General features: G+C 32.3%; 1 long non-coding RNA gene across 1 annotated transcript; it reads right to left on the bottom strand.

The window, feature by feature from the left end:
• Positions 1-7,487: 7,487 nt before the first annotated feature.
• Positions 7,488-8,360, bottom strand: LOC138337663 (uncharacterized). The gene is made up of 2 exons (XR_011211053.1): positions 8,283-8,360; positions 7,488-7,726 (listed from the first exon to the last, which is right to left on the bottom strand). It is a non-coding gene; the product is annotated as an uncharacterized lncRNA (long non-coding RNA).
• Positions 8,361-12,225: the final 3,865 nt, after the last annotated feature.

Genomic DNA, 12,225 nt, shown 5'->3' on the forward strand with positions numbered 1-12,225 from the left:
ACATACATTGACAAATTCGAAGAAAATTCTGAGATTCAACTTCAAATCGCATAATTTACTTCAAAACCAAATCCTGAAAATTGTATTAAGGTCAAAGAAAAATCTCCAAGAACAAAATTACTAAATTAGTAAAAGAATCTGACCCCCAAAATTATGTTTTTCCCCTTACTTATTAGAAAAGAAAGTGCTAAATTAAAATATGTTCAAATAAGGAAAGTTTGACCTAAACGCATCTTCAATCGATGACCCCCACAAATGGTCATACGATAAAATGATGGAACGTCGACTGCCTCCGTTCGTCCATATTTTCTAACTCTTCACATTGAATCATCTCTGATCTAATCGACAAACCTACAGCACGGTCCACCGATGCTTGTCGTTATGCCGTACATAGCTTTTCTTCAATATCAGGTACTAGGACATTCTCTAATCACATCGACACATTCCTAGGATGGTCTGTCGATTATTCGACGGACCATCGATTTTTCTGTATCCCCACAGTTACTTCCAAATTTCTAAACCTCCAATCGATGGTCACCACCTATGGTCCATCGATGGGACAACGGGCCGTCGATGGCTTTGTGGTTCATTTCTACACTGATTCTTCACATTTTTCTGCACATTCGTTTTGGACAGCTTTCCTACCAAAGAAAGAAAAAACATATTAAATTTACTACAAAAAGGATCTGGACACACACCAATCTTACGAAAAAAACATAGAAAGTACCGTGAAACCAGGATACATCAACACCCTCAACTGAAATTCATTGTTTGTTCTCAAGTGATGCACTATGACTCAACAATACATTTCGTACACAAGTACCCTCTTTTAAGCTTCCTCAATCACGTGGTTATAAATCCCAACTTTTTTCATTGCTTTAGTGCATTTTTCTTCTCATAGGATTGATAGGATTACTCATGTAGATCTGACCATGACACAGACTGACCATGGATTGACACCTATAATCTTTTGTCTATCGCCAAGGTACCAACATTCGAACATTGCAACTAGTGCCCTCACCTAAAAATATATCTTCCTTTTTAACACAATGATCTTATTATTGAGTAGAAGGATCAATTTTTAACACTCAGTCTCAAAACAAATTGACACCTACTTAGTACTCATTGCCATAGAATTGCCCCTATTTTCGCAGCTTAAGTGCATCATATTAGACTCTTCGGATCATGATAAGAGTTTATTAGCTTGAACCGTAGACTTAGGGTTAGGTATAGTACATATGGGTACATTTTAGTGACTTGTTACCCTCATTGACATTACGGCTAAGAGTTCTACCTCTTTGATTATCTGTTATGTCCTACTTTTCTTGTCATCTTTTCCTTATTTTCTCTTTTCTTTCTCTTTTTTGGAAGTGACTCTTACTTCTTCTTCCTCAACACATTTTTTCTGATTCTCTTTTTTTTTATATTCAATTGACAGTTTATATTCACTAATTTCTCTTGTTCATTGTCCCTTTACTTTTCCACGTTACTCATTTTCATACCCACTTTTCGGGTCATCACTCATAATAGCCACCCACAACTTATGTCTATGTCATCAGTAGGGGTACACAATAAAAAAGGTTAGGTCTGGGCACAGATGAGGTCAGTTTCTGCATTAGCCAATGTCCAAGGAGGGACCAGGGCAACACATTATAACCAGGTAAGTTGAGTTTGTGAAGAAAATAAATATCTATTATAGACTGAAATTATTTGGATAAAAAGAGGGATAAAAATTTCATTCAGTTCACTTCACTTTAGGCTAGATGTTTTCTAATTTGACCAAGGGCATATGATCCTTTCCTAATTGTGTAACACATTCCTTTTGTAGGACCAATCAAAGCTCTTCACGCTCTCTTGAAACCTCATTACACTTTAAGATTCTCACTCACCTATTTTAAGTGTTAGAGTAAGGATTATTTAGTGGGTGCACCACTATGTAATGATTAGAGCAAACATTTAACATTCATTAAACCTATTAATGCAAGCACTTTCATAGAACAGGATAAAATTCAAGTTTAGACATTACGTTTCATTTTTCACTTTCATACTTCATACAAGTTATGACACATGATGATTCAACATTAATGTAATTAGTCTCTTGGGGCAAAAGAACACAGGCAAGAAAACCACCAAGAGATGATCCTTAGTTGGGCTACTAAAACTTAACCCTGGCACTCACTTTCAATTTACCGACCCTAAAAAAACATGTAATTGTCCCCAATGCATAATTAATATAAAGATAGGGTTGTAGGTGAAGCAAACCTGTGGCGCATACCGCTGAAGATTAACAAGAAGACAGGTTCAATTTCTGGAAATCCGCACAATCATTAGGGACTCACTCAGTAGTTCCCACAGCAGTATATGCATCCTCAGTGGTGCTCCTCTCAACAACCTCCACTCTGGATCTAGATGCCCCAAAGCTAACTCTCTAGCCCTCATGTAACGGACCTCCTCATCAACCAATGAGTCTACTCCTATCAATCTCCCCTATCCTCCCTCTTCTTTTTCTGAGCATTAGCATCCTCACCCTCACTGATATGGCTTGAACGGTTCCTCTGTGCATCCTTGCATGGCGCAGGTTGTGGTGCAGTGATGGTAGTGAGAACTGTAGCAAGCAATTTGTCCTCCACTAGCTCCATGGGTGCACTCTATCAGGCTCGAGTGCCTTCATCTCAAGTATACCATCTAGGTTTGCCTGCAGCCTCGCTACAGCCTCCTAAAGAGTCATCAAATCATTTGTGGTGGGTGGACGTGCCAGAACTCTAAAAGCAAAATCATCGAGGCGCTAGTGGGCTGCCTGAATTTTTCACTCCATCTAGTGGGAGGGTTAGGCTCACTTTGCCAAAGATTTTTTTTAAGGGCATAGGTAATCTTGTTTATACTGTACCGCAATACAAACAATGATTTACCTAATCAAAAAAAGTCGATAGTGAAAAGAACGGTATATACCCTAGGGTCATCTTTCTTGACAACCACATTGTCCGTTATAATAGAACTACAACTTTATGTGATTTAATTCATCTCAAAGTCCATGCTTATCTTCCTTGTGACCAATTATTTCATAGACATAGCATAACTTGACATCCCGAACAATGCCTCTGCCAAGGGAAGATTTATGCGAAGTATATTGAATAAGGATATAAATTTTTGTAACTTTAAATCTTCATCCCTCTTTTTAAACTTTTGAGCAACTAGTGGAGCAACTTTGGGTAGTGGCTTTGTAAATTCCAATGGAGGCTCAACCCCCATATTTTTCATTCTAGTATAACTTGGATTAAAACTTTTCACTATATCATAAAACTCAATAGAAGTTTTATTTTTAAAACTATTTATAGAATTAATCAACAACAAATTTCCTTTCGTTTGAACTTGGATTACATTCCACAAACTTCCCTCTCTGGGTTATAATGCCAGCTTTGTACATTTACATAAATTATATTCACTATAATATCAATAGAGATAAACGCTTTTTGTCTTGGAATCTAATGCATTAATAAATCATCCATTTGGGTCTCAAGTTGTTTTATAGACACCGAGTTGGAGGTCCATTTTATTTAATGCGGAGAAAGTAGTCTTCATTTATTTGACTACCTTTTTTGATCCTTCCACATTGTTTAAGATAACATCAGGCATATCTTTTATCTTGAATCTGTCAGGATCCACAGTCTCTACTTTGGGTTTTTCACAATCGTGAGGAGTTACATACGAATCCCATGTTCGTATCCTTATAATTGAAATCTCGTTCCCTATACCTCAAACAATAATCAAGACCACTATTACAACCTTGATTCACGCCAGGATTTGATAGCACCAAGGAGAACCCCCGTCTTAGTTCAATAAAAACTTTACCTCTTTGTTATAGATGGTTTCAAGTATAGCTTCCTCTATGCTCATCCCAATAATCTTACCAATGGAATCGACAACAATTTTACCTCCTGTCATGACGTGCTTCAACAATAAATCGAATTGGGTCATCATCTTGACCATATTTTCATCACTCTCTTGATTCATGTCCAATTGCTCTCTCCTTAACAAAAAAATTAAAGAAAACACATGATATCCCTTGTATAACATGGTAGGTTAATGTCGTTCATCTCATCAGAAAACATCGAAGCCATAACAAAAAATTTTCATATAATTTTATGGCCAACACCTATGTTTATATTGTCAAGACCCCAATAAAAATATAGAGAGAATACATTTTTCAGGCAACCCTTTGGTAGAATATTGAAGAAGTAACTTCTAAAGCATATTTTAAGGATATCTCACAATCAATCTTCTTGAAGTTCTTAAAATTACCCCTTAAGTGAATCATCCTCAAGGGAGGGAAATATCTTTCATAAAACACTTTTGTGTGTTTCTCCCAAGAAATGATAGGTGATGTTGGTACTTCTTTTATTATTCTATTAGAATAAAGGGAAAAAAACAGAGTCATATTGACTCTTGAGTGATGTTTTTGAAGGAGAACTGTCTACACAAATCCATTAAATTATGAATATGATCATAGGATCCTCATGAGAAAGTCCAAAAAAGAGAGCTTTATTTTTCAACAATTACAACATGTTAGTGGTAACACGATACGCAATATTGCCAAATGTTTGAGGCAGTCGAATGGCACTAGCACATTCCAAATGATCAACATTTTCATCATACAAATTTCTGATGTCATCATTGTTCTCACTTTTACCTGCATTACTCTAGTGTACACTCATCTCTTCACCTATTTTAGAGCAATACTAAAAAACATAAATAACAACATTCTACTACAACAACATTAGATAAAAAACGACTTTAATAAAGAATTCTAAGCATGACATTTCTCTAGGGTTACTATTTTTTGGTAACTATAACTACAGTTCTTCTGATTGAAAGTGTAGGAGGTCCCTAACAAGTTTAAACCAAATGATGAGTTGGTGCTGATCCCAAAAATATGGATATGGTATATAATTCACATAAGAAGTAAGGAACTTTTCTAATATTTTGTAGAAGTAAAAGTTTATTCAACATAAAGTAAATCAAAGAGTTCAAATTATAAATATTAAGGGAGGAATTATTAACAAATTTTTAACAAAATACAATTAACATGGGATTTAGAGTATTAGAAAGAGGACCTTATGAATGTGATATATGGAATACAAACATTGCGAAATTTATAACTAGTAATTGCTTTATCTTTTTGAATCTCAATGGGTAGGATAGGTTGGAATTACGATAGAAATTAATCAATCAATTATAATATTTCGAGTGAGTTCTCTCTAAAGTTTAAAAGTTTAGTAATTTAAAGAAACCCAATTCCTGAATTAATCCTAGTTTTTGATGTTTGGTTGTAAAGACATAAATGAATAGAACGATCAAGCTTCAATCTACTTTTAAAGCCTTTTTCAAGAAATCAATAGAGAGTAGCTAAAATTGTGTTTGGAACATTTATTCAAAAATGGAAACATGAATAAATGATTCTACCCATTTTAAAAGAACACTAAATTCAGTCGCATACGGTAAGTTGAAACGTATGATAGGACATCACCATTCCTTCAATTGAGGTTTATAGTGAAAGCATTATGATATTTGTGAATTTGGGGAAAATAAGTATTTGACCATGATAAATTGCCTAAAATCAATATTTAGTCTATTCTTGGGTCTTTAGGATTTGGAGAAATCTCACTTATTGATTATGACCATCATTATATTTTTGTATTCCTTAGTTGTTGGGATTAATTCTTCATTTGTGCTTTTTTGGATTCACGAAGCCTTGGAATAGTGTTTTCCATGGACACTCATTATTAGGAGATACTTGGACTTCACTTTTTTCAAATTACATTTCGGATGGCTAAGTTCCATTTAGTAGACTCATGTCTAATAAAATAACACTTATGTTAGTCATTCACTCATATATGATAGTATTCTATCTAGTAATACCACTTTTTATGAACCTTTTGTTTATGGATGAGGTATTCAAATTTTCTTGACCATTTAGCACATCAGTTTGTCCACCTTTAAGTATTGTAATGATTACGTAGAAGTGGACATCGTTCTTGGGGAGCCTTTTCATAATCATTTGACCTAGGATAATTAAAAAATATTTATTGTTACATATTTTAGTTTTGACATTTAATATATAGTTGTAGTCCATGATCCTGGTTCTTTGATCCCTTTCTACTTGATCTTACTAGTCACGTTGGAGGAAAATATGCAGTTCGAGGTCTAGGTTATGCAATATGTATATTTGTTAGTTTTCGAAACTTATGGAGGATATATTTAGTTCAAGGTATACTACAAACTACTTGTATATTGATGATCTTATTGGTTACTTGGAAGTTTATCTTAAATTAAAGTCGAGTCCAAGCTTTCTATGTGTATAGACTAACAGGTATGCGCTCTTTACAGTTTAAGGCTTTGTATATACTTGTGGGGCATATGGTGATCTATTACAATGTTTATTTGAACTGACGCCTCCAACATTGATTAGTTAGTTGTACTTTTTTTTTCTCTATTCTTAGTGCACTCATTTGATTTAGAAATACTAAACTTGTGACTTCCATATTCACGTAGGGGTCTTATATATTTTTTTTTATTTTCATCATCCTGTTCTTAAATGTTTGTTTTAAAATTGTCTCTTACATTTTATTTATATCCTTACACTCATTACTTATTATTCTAGGTTATAAGTTGACTTACGTACTAGTTGGTTATCGCAGGTGCTATTAAGACTAAAGTAAACAATTTGTGACACTTAGTTTATTATTATACTCTTTGTTATTATTTATTTGTTTGTTCGACTCATGATTTCCGATATGTTTGGTTTGTAAGTAATTCAATCGAATGAATAGATTAATAAATTAAGACAAATTAATTTCTTTTATATGCTATAATTTATTGAATACCTATCTGTGTAACATATTGACCATATACAAAACTTAAGTTCCTCAAGAAAGAAGACGATAAAACTCTAAAGAGTCTTGAAGCAACACTAAATTTATTTAGATTAAATGATTTGAGTTTTTGTCTTAAATGAAGTAGGCTTGAGCCTAATTTTTAAAAAAATATAAAATTCGGGTTGCTTTACTCTGTTTTAATAAGTGACAAAACTCAAAATATTGAATTTTATTTGATTAGTCCTATGGTCTGTACAATGTCTTGATTGTTGTTGGTGAACTAATTTTATTAGAAGTCTATAAAAGCTCAATCCTTTGCTGGTTTATAACACAAATTTTATTAAACAGTTATATACAAAAAGAATGTTTTTAAATTCCTTTTAATTTCATATATCAAGTAGAATAAAATCAGATATGTGAATTATAGGATATGTAGGTCTATATCAATCTACCATAACATGCATATTATTTTGGACGTCATAGCTAATCTCCACTTCTTTTAGGTAACTACATCGTTATTATTGTTTCAACAAGCTCAACTAATAAACATATTATAATATTAAGATACTCCTTAGAACTTAATCTTCCATTCATTAAACAATGAAAAGGCACTAATAAGATGAACATGATTAAAATAAATTCCACATAGTTATTTAACAACTAATTATTAGAAGAATATTCTTCAAAACTCAATAATTTATTACCAAGTCCAACATTTTCTTGATCATCATCAGCACATGTTGGTGAAACACAACATTTACAAAGTCCATCGATACATTCCCTTATTCCAATTCTGCAAAATGGAATTACCGCTGCACAGTCTTGATCGCCACATTGTTGGCCGATTGCTACATCTATAAATTGAAAAGATATTAGAACCTCACTAAAAAAATAGATAGTAGAATTTTTTATAATCAGGTTGTCAAAACTATATAGTACAAAATGGAATTGTTGACGAGTTTTGTTGTTTCGATCTATAATTTATCCTTTTGATGTAGTGGGGTTCATAGATAGAGATACTTGATGTATAGGAGGCGGAACAAGTATCCACTATATCATAAAATATAAAAATTAGCCAATAAAATATGACCCATCAAGCGCATTTATATATGAAAATAAGTTACTTATTAGAGACTAAATACATTTTGATTAACCCTCTTAATTGTACCATGTAAATGGTTTACTGATATATAATTAAACCCACTTATATAAAACATCCAATGAAATAACTATTTGCATAGATCTTATTATAGTTACTCACTGAAATTTTTCTATTAAAATTTCATTTGTTTGATTTTTTTATATCAACAACGAAATATTATTATTAAAAACAAAAAACATAAATCAGATGAAAATTTTCTAAAATTATTAAATTTTCTAGCGATGAAGGAGGTAGAAAGAAAAACCAACCAAATGAAAAGATGAAAGAGGTGACTAGCAGAAACACAACCACCGAAGACTTTTCCATGTTGTATGGTAAGAAGTAATATATTTTATTGTTTTACTTTGAAGTGTTCCTTTTTTTCACAATATATACTATCAAGTTCATTAATATCATGCCAAAAAAATCAATAGATAAATATTAAAATTGATATGGTCAAAGATTTCTTGTAGTATTTGTGATATTTTCTCAAAATTTGATGTTATTTTCTTTAATGAAATTGACATTTTTCCTTAAATTGATTTCCTTTTTTATATTTAGAACTTTGAAATTATAACATATTATTTTAATTGTCTAATTAATCTAAGAGGTAATTTGATCAAATATATCATTTTCATCATATCAACCTGTCATTACTCTATGCTACAATTAAAAAAGTACTTTTTTATTTCTTTTGTAGCCAATAATAATCACACTACGATATTATTTGTAAAAACCTTTATATGATGACTTTAAAGTTTGCAGAATGAGAACTATGAAATAAAGGGCTTTTTGATTAAATAAAACTTACTATATACATGCCTAGAATTTTCTGTTTACATTCCTAAATATTTTATATTCCTAATTATAGTATATTTAAAAATATGTTATATTAATCGAGAAAATTCCCTACACAGAGAAAGAAATCGACACCAAAACTAAATAATTATTTAGAACTACTAAAGCGATATCTAGAACTATTACAGTCAGTTGAACATCCTCACATATAACCTCAAAATGATGTGAATGAATAAAAGATGATCAATTTGAATGTAGACACTAATGGCCTTGCCATTTCATATATTTGAAAAGACATATACTATTTTAAGATTATTAGATACATGTGGAAGATAATAACTCTTATGTACAACTTCTCTAATAGATTTTCAATCCACTTCCATGTGTTTTGTCAATGCTTGGTAAATGATGCTTGGAGAAATATGAAGGGTTATATTTTTGTAATCATGGAGTAGAGTGGGATTAGTTTTAGAGAATATAATATGTACAAATATCAGGATAGGAGAGTACCTCCTAATCGTAATCGACGTCTTCGTCCTCGAATAGGCCTTAGACTAGACCCTATCATACATCCTTGCATCATTGATATAATAAAAAGTAAAAAAATTAAAATTTTTCATTTGAAGTTCCACATCACTTCGTATATCCAAATACGATCTATAATTGTCTTATATGACCATATAACATAAGAGTTTGAGAATTGGAACATATCCCTTATAATATTACAAATTTTATAAAACGAGTACAACATAGTTCTTGAATTGGGAGGAATATAACAATGAATATCAGTATAAGCAAAATAACAAAACTACATTAATATGCTTTGTCCTCGCATATGAGGACTCACCAAATTGAAAACAATTCAATATCCATTTGGAAATTGTCCTTGAAGCACATGAGTAGCCCGAAATTACACTTATGTAGAAATAGAAGACATATGCGTTAGTACAAACCACACAAACTAAGTACGAATAAATATTCAAGTAAAACATTTAAAAATGTGCACAAAGTGAAATTTTGTTATAAGAATTTAAGTTAACTTTAAAAGTCTTTATGCACATTCTAAGAACATATACAAGTCCTTATCACCACAGGAAAAAAATATCATCTTCATGTTCAACAGTTACACAATAAAGAAGTCATAGTCAACATGTCATTCATAAAGTCAATTTCAACAATGCATCACAATACTTTATTAACAATTCCAATCCAACTCTACCAGTGCAATGTGTATTTGGAGGTTCATAACCCCACATAAACCGAGTAAACCAACAAAGCGATCTTAAGCATGATCTTTTACCTCATATATCACTATAACAAGTGTAGTCATTATCATGCATAACAATTCATACTAACACCATGTGTATCAAGTGAAACCAACATGATACATAGCATACGAGAAAAAAACATACAATATATTCATAACATACATTCATAAACAACATACCCTAAATTTCGCCTCAAGGTCTACTTGTGCAATTTATTGGTAATGTCCCATATTCTTACCTACACAAAGCAAAACCACTTGAGTAGTCCTAGTTATAGTTCATCTTATTACTTTCATTCTTTCATTTTAACTTTCGGGAAACATTACCATAACCGACATAGATCATGTGAGCTAACATGGAATCCAGTGTCATCCGCTCAACCCAAAAAAAGGGTGTCCGACATGACAGGCTAAGAAATATTCATTCATATAGCATCTAGGTGGATTCACTAGCGAGGTTTCCTATGGCGGAACATAGTTAAGGAACTAGGAGGTTGTTACTAGAAACACTGTTAATGCTAATTAGCATTATAGTTTTCACCTCATGAGTGAACATAGTGAGAACCTACCTTTCTTTGTGAAGGAACACCTCTCATTGTCAAGATCGCTTGGTGCTAAGCAAAATTTCCTTTTTGATGTGTCTTTTCCCTTACAATTGATTCATAAGATAGGTATCAGGAGTCTAACTCGGATTGTCATGTTCATTCGGGTCTAAGCTAAGTCCCTTTGTTGAAATATCTTTAGTGGCTTTATTAATCATCATATCTTAATTTGGATCATAGGGTCTAGACCTTGTATAATCATCATGATAGATCATTAAGAATTTCATGAGTATAGTCCTCTCATTAGAATTCTTATAAGTGAGGTTAACACATTACATATGCTTTCATGATAGAACAAGGCACATTGGTTAGCAAAGTCCTTTCTTGATAGAACAAGGCACATTGGTAAGCATCAACATCCTGATAACATTAACATCTTACTCAATCTCACATCCATAGACAAGATATTTCAATTTAACTTTGTACCAACCCTAACAATCCTAATCCAAGGCATACTCCAACATACCATCATGAGGCAATCATACTTAATCCGAAATTGAAGTAAAGAATAAGGATTCTAAGACTTACCAAGTGTCCTTCCTAATTCATCACAAAGGTTTTACCGTCAACCCTTACTTAAATTCAATTAGGTAACAACCTAAACATAATTAAATAGACAACAGGATAATAAGTCAAAAAGAATCACTATACCATAATTCAATACAAAATCAACCCTTAAGACAAGATACTTAAAGTCAATTCTCATCATCTATATCACATCTCATGAACTAGTATTAAAGACTACAAATCTCCCTAATTTGTTCATGATTAGTCTTACAATATAATCATATAGTAATTTAACTAATAATCAGGTCAAATGAAACAAACACAACCTAAATCACATAAATATCAAAGCTAGTGTTAAGGGTTAAGGGTCATCATCTACAAACTAGACATGACCATCAAGATAGATCATAATTAAGTTACAATCCATGTTAATCTGTTCATATTTTCAAAAGAAACCATAAAAAATCAATTCATAACATGATTTTGGAGATTGAGAAGAACCCACATGAATACAAACCTTTGTAAAATACTTTGAAGGTGCCCTTTGAGGAAAAACGTGTCAATGGTGAATTATATCCCTTACCTTAAAGTTTGATGAAGATTTGACTTTGAAATCTCCCCGTTACAGCCCCAAAAATATCCCCCTAGATTGTGTTCAATGGTGTTTTCCAATAGAGATAGAGAGAGAGAGTAGAGAAAAGGAAGAGGATTTGTTTTCTAAACTATGTTTAGTGTAATGAATGTTAGGGTCTTTAAATAGGGGGTTATTAAATTAATTAGACTCCCTTAAACTCCAAATTCACGACCTATCCCCTTAACTAATTAAATGAAGCTAAGTTAAAATGTCTAGGAAAAATTTACAGTACAATTGATGACACCACTATCGACGGATCTTAAATTATTCTACAGATGATGCCCCTTCTGTGCAGCACAACCTTAATCCTTGTCAGACACTATGAAAGTGACAACCTCAAACGAATTGGCTAAGTTTTTCTCGATGGTTGGAATCGACGTCCCGTCGATCAAAACACGCTTTGT

The sequence above is a fragment of the Solanum lycopersicum genome, chromosome 8, assembly GCF_036512215.1.
Source record: "Solanum lycopersicum chromosome 8, SLM_r2.1".
Lineage (NCBI taxonomy): Eukaryota > Viridiplantae > Streptophyta > Magnoliopsida > Solanales > Solanaceae > Solanum > Solanum lycopersicum.